Here is a 10,582-nt window from a genome sequence, read left to right as displayed (position 1 = left end):
TCCCAAGTTCTCTCACGTCACCCCGCTCCTCCGCTCTCTCCACTGGCTTCCAGTTGAAGCTCGCATCCGCTACAAGTCCATGGTGCTTGCCTACGGAGCTGTGAGGGGAACGGCACCTCCGTACCTTCAGGCTCTGATCAGGCCCTACACCCAAACAAGGGCACTGCGTTCATCCACCTCTGGCCTGCTCGCCTCCCTACCTCTGAGGAAGCACAGCTCCCGCTCAGCCCAGTCAAAACTGTTCGCTGCTCTGGCACTCCAATGGTGGAACAAGCTCCCTCACGACGCCAGGACAGCGGAGTCAATCACCACCTTCCGGAGACACCTGAAACCCCACCTCTTTAAGGAATACCTGGGATAGGATAAAGTAATCCTTCTACCCCCCCCCCCCCCAAAAAAAGATTTAGATGCACTATTGTAAAGTGGTTTTTCCACTGGATATCTTAAGGTGAATGCACCAATTTGTAAGTCGCTCTGGATAAGAGCGTCTGCTAAATGACTTAAATGTAAATGTAAATGTTATAGCTTTTAATGGTGGATTGATTGACTGCTTCTGTGGACAGGTGTCTTTTTTACAGGTAACAAGCTGCGGTTAGGAGCACTCCCTTTAAGAGTGTAAAGCACTAATATTAAATAATATTAAATACATCAACAACTTTAGGGCATCAGGGCTGTATTTCACTTCTCACTTCTCTCTGGTACCATTTTTGGAATGCATAATGTAATTAAAACATATGATCCCAAACATTTTCCACCAAAGACCTATGTTAATTGGAAAATTAGATGTACAGTATAATGCAGTAAGATTAGCATTGACCTACTTAATCACACATGATTTATTCACCAGAGATGTTTAGAATAAGTTTGACTCTAATGTTCACAAAGTTATAATAACCTCTGTAATGTGATGGGGAATGGATTTAGAGTAACCTGTGTAGAATACCAGCTTCAAACAGCTGAAAAGCAATTTCACAGTCGTTTATATGGTACAATAATTATCACATTGCTTGTTTTTTCACTAAACTGAAATTAGGCAAACTATTAGAATTTTTGAAACCAGGAAATGGTTGAGTGATTCTGTATATTGCAGCTTTAATAAGGAGTTGAACCAACGGGCATAAAGTCTTTGATTTGTAACACTCTCTTAAAGGTTGAGATAAATGTCAATGCATTAGTGTGAAGCTGTCTACAAGCTGTCTACAAGGTGATAATATAGTGTTGATCATCGCCAGAAACTGTTTCCCTCCTTAAAGACCTGTGTAGGGGCCATAGAGGTGCCTTACAACTTAACACCCTGGGTCTCCTTTCAGCAGTGATGTTACCTAATTAGCTTCCAGAGCTGGATATATCACATGCTACTCAATGACACTGTTAAGGGTCGAATTCCCAGCTGTCGTGTGTGTGGGCGTGTGTTAATATTTGTGATTGGAGGGGAAATATTTGTAGATTTTTATTTTAAAAACGTGTGTGAATCTACACTCCCCTATGTACAGTGGGGGGGAAAAGTATTTGATCCCCTGCTGATTTTGTACATTTGCCCACTTACAAAGAAATGATCAGTCTATAATTTTAATAGTAGGTTTATTTGAACAGTGAGAGACAGAATAACAACAAAAATATCCAGAAAAACACATGTCAGAAGTGTTATCAAATGATTTGCATTTTAATGAGGGAAATAAGTATTTGACCCCTCTGCAAAACATGACTTAGTACTTGGTGGCAAAACCCTTGTTGGCAATCACAGAGGTCAGACGTTTCTTGTAGTTGGCCACCAGGTTTGCACACATCTCAGGAGGGATTTTGTCCCACTCCTCTTTGCAGATCTTCTCCAAGTCATTAAGGTTTCGAGGCTGACGTTTGGCAACTCAAACCTTCAGCTCCCTCCACAAATTTTCTATGGGATTACGGTCTGGAGACTGGCTAGGCCACTCCAGGACCTTAATGTGCTTCTTCTTGAGCCACTCCTTTGTTGCCTTGGCCGTGTGTTTTGGGTCATTGTCATGCTGGAATACCCATCCACAACCCATTTTCAATGCCCTGGCTGAGGGAAGGAGGTTCTCACCCAAGATTTGACGGTACATGGCCCCGTCCATCGTCCCTTTGATGCGGTGAAGTTGTCCTGTCCCCTTAGCAGAAAAACACCCCCAAAGCATAATGTTTCCACCTCCATGTTTGACGGTGGAGATGGTGTTCTTGGGGTCATAGGCAGCATTCCTCCTCCTCCAAACACAGCGAGTTGAGTTGATGTCAAAGAGCTCCATTTTGGTCTCATCTGACCACAACACTTTCACCAGTTGTCCTCTGAGTCATTCAGATGTTCATTGGCAAACTTCAGACGGGCATGTATATGTATTCTTGAGCAGGGGGAACTTGCGGGCTCTGCAGGATTTCAGTCCTTCACGGCGTAGTGTGTTACCAATTGTTTTCTTGGTGACTATGGTCCCAGCTGCCTTGAGATCATTGACAAGATCCTCCCGTGTAGTTCTGGGCTGATTTTTCACCGTTCTCATGATCATTGCAACTCCACGAGGTGAGATCTTGCATGGAGCCCCAGGCCGAGGGATATTGACAGTTCTTTTGTGTTTCTTCCATTTGCGAATAATCGCACCAAATGTTGTCACCTTCACACCAAGCTGCTTGACGATGGTCTTATAGCCCATTCCAGCCTTGTGTAGGTCTACAACCTTGTCCCTGACATCCTTGGAGAGCTCTTTGGTCTTGGCCATGGTGGAGAGTTTGGAATCTGATTGATTGATTGCTTCTGTGGACAGGTGTCTTTTTTACAGGTAACAAGCTGCGGTTAGGAGCACTCCCTTTAAGAGTGTGCTCCTAATCTCAGTTCGTTACCTGTATAAAAGACACCTGGGAGCCAGAAATCTTTCTGATTGAGAGGGATTCAAATACTTAATTCCCTCATTAAAATGCAAATCAATTTATAACATTTCTGACATGCGTTTTTCTGGATATTTTTGTTGTTATTCTGTCTTTCACTGTTCAAATAAACCTACCATTAAAATTATAGATTGATCCTTTCTTTGTCAGTGGGCAAACGTACAAAATCAGCAGGGGATCAAATACTTTTTTCCCCCACTGTACTTATTTGGACAGTGAAGCAAAAACTTTTCATTTGGCTTTATACTCGAGCATTTTGGATTTCAGATATATTCATGCATATCTGTTCTACCGTTTAGAAATGGAAGCACTTTATTTACACTATGTATACAAAAGTATGTGGATACCCCTTCAAATTAGCGGATTTGCTATTTCAGGCACACCCGTTGCTGACCGGTGTATAAAATCGAACACACAGCCATTGCAATCTCCAAAGACAAAGATTGGCAGTAGAATGACCTTACTAAAGAGCTCAGTGTCTTTCAACGTGGCACCGTCATAGGATGCCACCTTTCCAACAAGTCAGTTCCTCAAATTTCTGCCCTGCTAGAGCTGCCCCGGTTAACTGCAAGCGCTGTTATAATGAAGTGGAAACGTCTAGGAGCAACAACGGCTCAGCCTCGAAGTGGTAGGCCACACAAGCTCACAGAATGGGTCGGCCGGGTGATGAAGCGCGTAGCGCGTAAAAATTGTCTGTCCTCGGTTGCAACACTCACTACCGAGTTCCAAACTGCCTCGGGGAGCAACATCAGCACAATAACTGTTTGTTGGGAGTTTCATGACATGGGTTTCCATGGCCGAGCAGCTGCACACAAGCCTAAGATCCCCATGCGCAATGCCAAGCGTCGGCTGGAGTGGTGTAAAGCTCACCGCCATTGGACTCTGGAGCAGTGGAAACGCGTTCTCTGGAGTCATTAATCACACTTCACCATCTGGCAGTCCGACGGATGAATCTGGGTTTGGCGGATGCCATGAGAATGCTACTTGTCTGAATGCATAGTGCCAACTGTAAAGTTTGGTGGAGGAGGAATAATGGTCTGGGGCAGTTTTCCATGGTTTGGGCTAGGCCCTTTAGTTCCAGTGAAGGGAAATCTTAACACTACAGCATACTATGACATTCTAGACGATTCTATGCTTCCAACTTTGGGGCAACAGTTTGGGGAAGGTCCTTTCCTGTTTCAGCATGACAATGCCCTTGTTCACAAGCGAGGTCCATACAGAAATAGTTGGTCGTGATCGATGTGGAAGAACTTGACTGGCCTGCACAGAGCCATGACCTCAACCCCATCGAACACCTTTGGAATGAATTGGAACGCCGACTGCGAGCCGGGCCTAATCGCCCAACATCAGTGCCCGACCTCACTAATGTTCTTGTGGCTGAATGGAAGTAAGTCCCCGCAGCAATGTTCCAACATCTAGTGGACAGCCTTCCCTCGACGAGCAGGTGTCCACATACTTTTGGTCATGTAGTGTATCTTGAAGGTGTCATAAGTATTTGGACAAATTCACTTATGTTCATTAAAGTTGTCCAAACTTAGTATTTGGTCCCATACTCGTTCCTATATTCCTAACACACAATGATTACATCAAGTTTGTGACTCTACAAACTTGTTTGATGCATTTGCAGTTTGTTTTGGTTGTGTTCAGATTATTTTGTGCCCAACAGAGATCGATGGTAAATGTTTTGTGTCATTTTGGAGTCACTTTTATTGTAAATAAGATTATGGATATGTTTATAAACACTTCTACATTAATGTGGATGCTACCATGATTAAAGATAATCTTGAATGAATCGTGAATAATCACAAGTGTGAAAGTTACAAAGGCACAAAGATCATATCCCCAAGACATGTTAACCTCACCCTTAACATTAACAGGGGAGGTTAGCATATTTTGGCGAGTATGGTATTTATGCTTCTGTAACTTTCCCACTCTTCATTATTCACAATTCATTAATGATTATCTGTAATCATGGTAGCATTCAGGTGATCAAAAACATCTCAAATCTGGTGCTTTCCACTCAGTCTTAAGGCACGGACTGACCAGTGCGATGGTCAAGTCTCTGCCGGCCGAGAGAACTTAGCACCTCTGATCGGAGTGCACAACGTAATTTGCTAAATGATTCTTTACTGAACAAAAATATAAACGCAACATTGTTGGTCCCATGTTTCATGAGCTGAAATAAAAGATCCCATACATTTTCCTTACTCACAAGCTTGTTTCTCAAATTTTGTGGAAACTTTGTTTACATCCCTGCATTTCTCCTTTGCCAAGATAATCCATTGACCTGACAGGTGTGGCATTTCAAGAAGATGATTAAACCGCATGATCATTACACAGGTGTACCTTGTGCTGGAGACGATTAAAGGCCACTCTAAAATGTGCAGTTTTGTCACACAATACAATGTCACAAATGTCTCAAGTTTTGAGGGAGCGTGCAATTGCCATACAGACTGTAGGAATGTCCACCAGAGCTGTTGCCAGATAATTTAAATGTCTTTACCATAAGCCAACAAGTTTTATAGAGTTTGCCAGTACATCCGACCGGACTAAAAACCGCAGACCACGTGCAACCATGCCAGGACAGGACCTCCACATCTGGCTTCCTCACCTGTGGGATCATCTGAGACCAGGCACCTGGACAGCTGACGAAAATGAGGAGTATTTCTGTCTGTAATAAAGCCCTTTAGTAGGGAAAACTCAATCTGATTGGCTGGGCCTGGCTCCCCAGTGGCTGGGCCTATGCCATCCCAGGCCCACACATTGCCATAGATTAGGCCCTAATGAATTTATTTCAATTGACTGATTTCCTTATACACTGCTCAAAAAAATAAAGGGAACACTAAAATAACACATCCTAGATCTGAATGAATGAAATAATCTTATTAAATACTTTTTTCTTTACATAGTTGAACGTGCTGACAACAAAATCACACAAAAATAATCAATGGAAATCCGATTTATCAACCCATGGAGGTCTGGATTTGGAGTCACACTCAAAATTAAAGTGGAAAACCACACTACAGGCTGATCCAACTTTGATGTAGTCCTTAAAACAAGTCAAAATGAGGCTCAGTAGTATGTGTGGCCTCCACGTGCCTGTATGACCTCCCTACAATGCCTGGGCATGCTCCTGATGATGTGGCGGATGGTCTCCTGAGGGATCTCCTCCCAGACCTGGACTAAAGCATCCGCCAACTCTTGGACAGTCTGTGGTGCAATGTGGCGTTGGTGGATGGAGCGAGACATGATGTCCCAGATGTGCTCAATTGGATTGAGGTCTGGGGAACGGGCGGGCCAGTCCATAGCATCAATGCCTTCCTCTTGCAGGAACTGCTGACACACTCCAGCCACATGAGGTCTAGCATTGTCTTGCATTAGGAGGAACCCAGGGCCAACCGCACCAGCATATGGTCTCACAAGGGGTCTGAGGATCTCATCTCGGTACCTAATGGCAGTCAGGCTACCTCTGGTGAGCACATGGAGGGCTGTGCGGCCCCCCAAAGAAATGCCACCCCACACCATGACTGACCCACCGCCAAACCGGTCATGCTGGAGGATGTTGCAGGCAGCAGAACGTTCTCCACGGCGTCTCCAGACTCTGTCACATCTGTCACATGTGCTCAGTGTGAACCTGCTTTCATCTGTGAAGAGCACAGGGCGCCAGTGGCGAATTTGCCAATCTTGGTGTTCTCTGGCAAATGCCAAACGTCCTGCACGGTGTTGGGCTTTAAGCACAACCCCCACCCGTGGATGTCGGGCCCTCATACCACCCTCATGGAGTTTGTTTCTGACCATTTGAGCAGACACATGCACATTTGTTGCCTGCTGGAGGTCATTTTGCAGGGCTCTGGCAGTGCTCCTCCTGCTCCTCCTTGCACAAAGGCGGCGGTAGCGGTCCTGCTGCTGGGTTGTTGCCCTCCTACGGCCTCCTCCACGTCTCCTGATGTACTGGCCTGTCTCCTGGTAGCGCCTCCATGCTCTGGACACTACGCTGACAGACACAGCAAACCTTCTTGCCACAGCTCGCATTGATGTGCCATCCTGGATGAGCTGCACTACCTGAGCCACTTGTGTGGGTTGTAGACTCCGTCTCATGCTACCACTAGAGTGAAAGCACCGCCAGCATTCAAAAGTGACCAAAACATCAGCCAGGAAGCATAGGAACTGAGAAGTGGTCTGTTGTCCCCACCTGCAGAACCACTCCTTTATTGGGGGTGTCTTGCTAATTGCCTATAATTTCCACCTGTTGTCTATTCCATTTGCACAACAGCATGTGAAATTTATTGTCAATCAGTGTTGCTTCCTATGTGGACAGTTTGATTTCACAGAAGTGTGATTGACTTGGAGTTACATTGTGTTGTTTAAGTGTTCCCTTTATTTTTTTGAGCAGTGTATGAACTGTAACTCAGTAAAATATTGATATTGTTTCATTTACAGTTTTGTTCAGTATACATGTAGAAACGGCGAGAAAGTACATCCGTCAGTCGCCCAGTCCCTATAACACACAACGGTGAACGAACGGACCCCAACTATGCAGACCTACAATCTGCATAGTTGGGCAAAAAAATGGCCTGCACTAAATTATTTAAAATTCAAATTAATTTGGTTGGAGGCAATGATTCTCATTTACTGTGTAATTTCTCACCTGTGGTAAGTAGCAGGTGCCTACACAGTAAAAATAGCCATTTGTCACTGGTGTAGAGGAGTAGGCAGTCACTGGTTTAGAACTACTGAATTTATTTAAGCACCATAGAACAAAGCGGGACAAAACCCCTAACGCTGTTGTGCTCAAAATATATCTTCATTAACAAAAAGGCACAGGGCGAACCCAAAGTGCAAAATATAAAGTACTTAGGAAATAGTAGGCTGAGATTCTTCTCAGGAAAACAAGTAACATTTTACAACGACCGACAAAGACAAATGGCAGAGGGAGTATACAGTTGGAAGTTTACATACACCTTAGCCAAATACATTTAAACTCAGTTTTTCACAATTCCTGACATTTAATCCTCGTCAAAATTCCCTGTCTTAGGTCAGTTAGGATCACCACTTTATTTTAAGAATGTGAAAATGTCAGAATAATAGTAGAGAGAATGATTTATTTCAGCTTTTATTTCTTTCATCACATTCCCAGTGGGTCAGAAGTTTACATACACTCAATTAGTATTTGGTAGCATTGCCTTTAAATTGTTTAACATGGGTCAAACGTTTCGGGTAGCCTTCCACAAGCTTCCCACAATAAGTTGGGTGAATTTTGGCCCATTCCTCCTGACAGAGCTGGTGTAACTGAGTCAGGTTTGTAGGCCTCCTTGCTCGCACACGCTTTTTCAGTTCTGCCCACACATTTTCTGTAGGATTGAGGTCAGGGCTTTGTGATGGCCACTCCAACACCTTGACTTTGTTGTCCTTAAGCCATTTTGCCACAACTTTGGAAGTATGCTTGGGGTCATTGTCCATTTGGAAGACCCATTTGCGACCAAGCTTTAACTTCCTGACTGATGTCTTGAGATGTTGCTTCAATATATCCACATCAATTTCCTCCCTCATGATGCCATCTATTTTGTGAAGTGCACCAGTCCCTCGTGCAGCAAAGCACCCCCACAACATGATGCTGCCATCCCCGTGGTTCACGGTTGGGATGGTGTTCTTCGGCTTGCAAGCCTCCCCCTTTTTCCTCCAAACATAACGATGGTCATTATGGCCAAACAGTTCTATTTTTGTTTCATCAGACCAGAGTCTTGTCCCCCTGTGCAGTTGCAAACCGTAGTCTGGCATTTTTATGGCAGTTTTGGAGCAGTGGCTTCTTTCTTGCTGAGCGGCCTTTCAGGTTATGTCGATATAGGACTCATTTTACTGTGGATATAGATACTTTTGTTCCTGTTTCCTCCAGCATCTTCACAAGGTCCTTTGCTGTTGTTCTGGGATTGATTTGCACTTTTCGCACCAAAGTATGTTAATCTCTAGGAGACAGAATGCGTCTCCTTCCTGAGCGGTACGACGGCTGCGTGGTCCCATGGTGTTTATACTTGCGTACTATTGTTTGTACAGATGAACGTGGTACCTTCAGGCCTTTTGAAATTGCTCCCAAGGATGAACCAGACTTGTGGAGCTCTACAATTTTTTTTCAGGGGTCTTGGCTGATTTCTTATTTTCCCATGATGTCAATCAGAGGCACTGAGTTTGAAGGTAGGCCTTGAAATTCATCCACAGAAACACCTCCAATTGACTCAAATGATGTCAATTAGCCTATCAGAAGCTTCTAAAGCCATGACATAATTTTCTGGAATTTTCCAAGCTGTTTAAAGGCACAGTCAACTTAGTGTATGTAAACTTCTGACCTACTGGAATTGTGATACAGTGAAATAATCTGTAAGTAAACAATTGTTAGAAAAATTACATGTGTCATGCACAAAGTAGATGTCCTAACTGACTTGCCAAAACTATTGTAACGACCCTGGGTACACTATAGTTTGTTAACAAGAAATCTGTGGAGTGATTGAAAACGAGTTTTAATGACTCCAACTTAAGTGTATGTAAACTTCCTACTTCAACTGTATATACAGTGATAGAGTGGGGATTGGAACCAGGTGTGTGTAATGATGATGAGACAAGTCCGGGGTTGATGAGTGAAGGGCGTTTTCCAGCAGTAGGTTCGGCAGCAGCTAGCCGGCGATGCCGAACGCCTGAGCTGGACAGGAGGGGGAGCCAAAGCGAAGACTGGTGTAACACCATTCAACCAGTTTTGAAAAAACATTTTTTTTCTCCATTGCACTGCTTTTTAAAATGCAACGGTGCCAATATATTTGACCGCATCCATAGCTAGTTAACTGATGTTAAACTACATCTAAACAAATGATTACTTCTATTAACTTGAACAGTCTATTCTAGGCTCAACCTTTCTTTATAGGTCCTCATTCTCAGCTGTCCAGTCTGCTTGTGTTATGAGCACTGTCTGTCAGACAGAAGAAGTGATGGCTGGACACCTTACCACTGTTCTGCTGTTGAAACGTGTAACCTGACCCTCCTATGTAATTTAAAGACTGGCCTATAATTAGCACCTGTTCTGACTGGAAGGTCATAGAGAACTCAACTCATGTCAGCTGATGACAATTGCGAAGTCATAAGCATGACTTGAGTAAGGACACAGAGAGCAAGTCATAGTGTCATAGTGTCTCTATGTTGATGTTTTTTACGAGGAGTTAAAAAATGTAGGAGCACACAGAGACATGTAGGAAAACAACGAAAAGTATTCAAGGTATTTTTTGAATGATAAGAATTTTCAGCAATGACAAATACAGGCATTGTTGATATTGAGAATATAGACTACATTATGAATCCTTGCTACTTTTGAAGCATATGTCCTGAAGAAGCTCTCTCTTTTATTTTTGTTCCACAAACGTTTTGCATACAGACTACTGGTAAAGTTACCAGGTTATTAACTAGCTAATGCTTTAACATGACAGAACAAGGTTGTTTAAGTTTAGCGACTCGCGAGTAGTTTTAGAATGGCCTATGACATGGTTTATGAATGTAAAATGCATCCTGCCAATCCGAGATAGAAAGAAAAAAAACGTTGTACCTCATAACTTTTGAACGGTTTTCTCTATAGTAATTGTGCAACCACGACGGTCACAAGCTGCATTTGTTCATTGACAGGCTAATTGTTTACTCTGTCCCACTGATATTT

At 43.5% G+C, this 10,582-nt stretch overlaps 1 long non-coding RNA gene across 1 annotated transcript in view; it reads left to right on the top strand.

Annotated features, from left to right (window-relative positions):
* The window catches only part of LOC115195625 (uncharacterized), a 36,734-nt gene that overhangs the window by 21,412 nt on the left and 4,740 nt on the right, over positions 1-10,582 (top strand). The window lies entirely within an intron of this gene.

Source organism: Salmo trutta, chromosome 6, assembly GCF_901001165.1.
Source record: "Salmo trutta chromosome 6, fSalTru1.1, whole genome shotgun sequence".
NCBI lineage: Eukaryota > Metazoa > Chordata > Actinopteri > Salmoniformes > Salmonidae > Salmo > Salmo trutta.
This window is presented reverse-complemented; position numbering and strand designations above follow the sequence as displayed.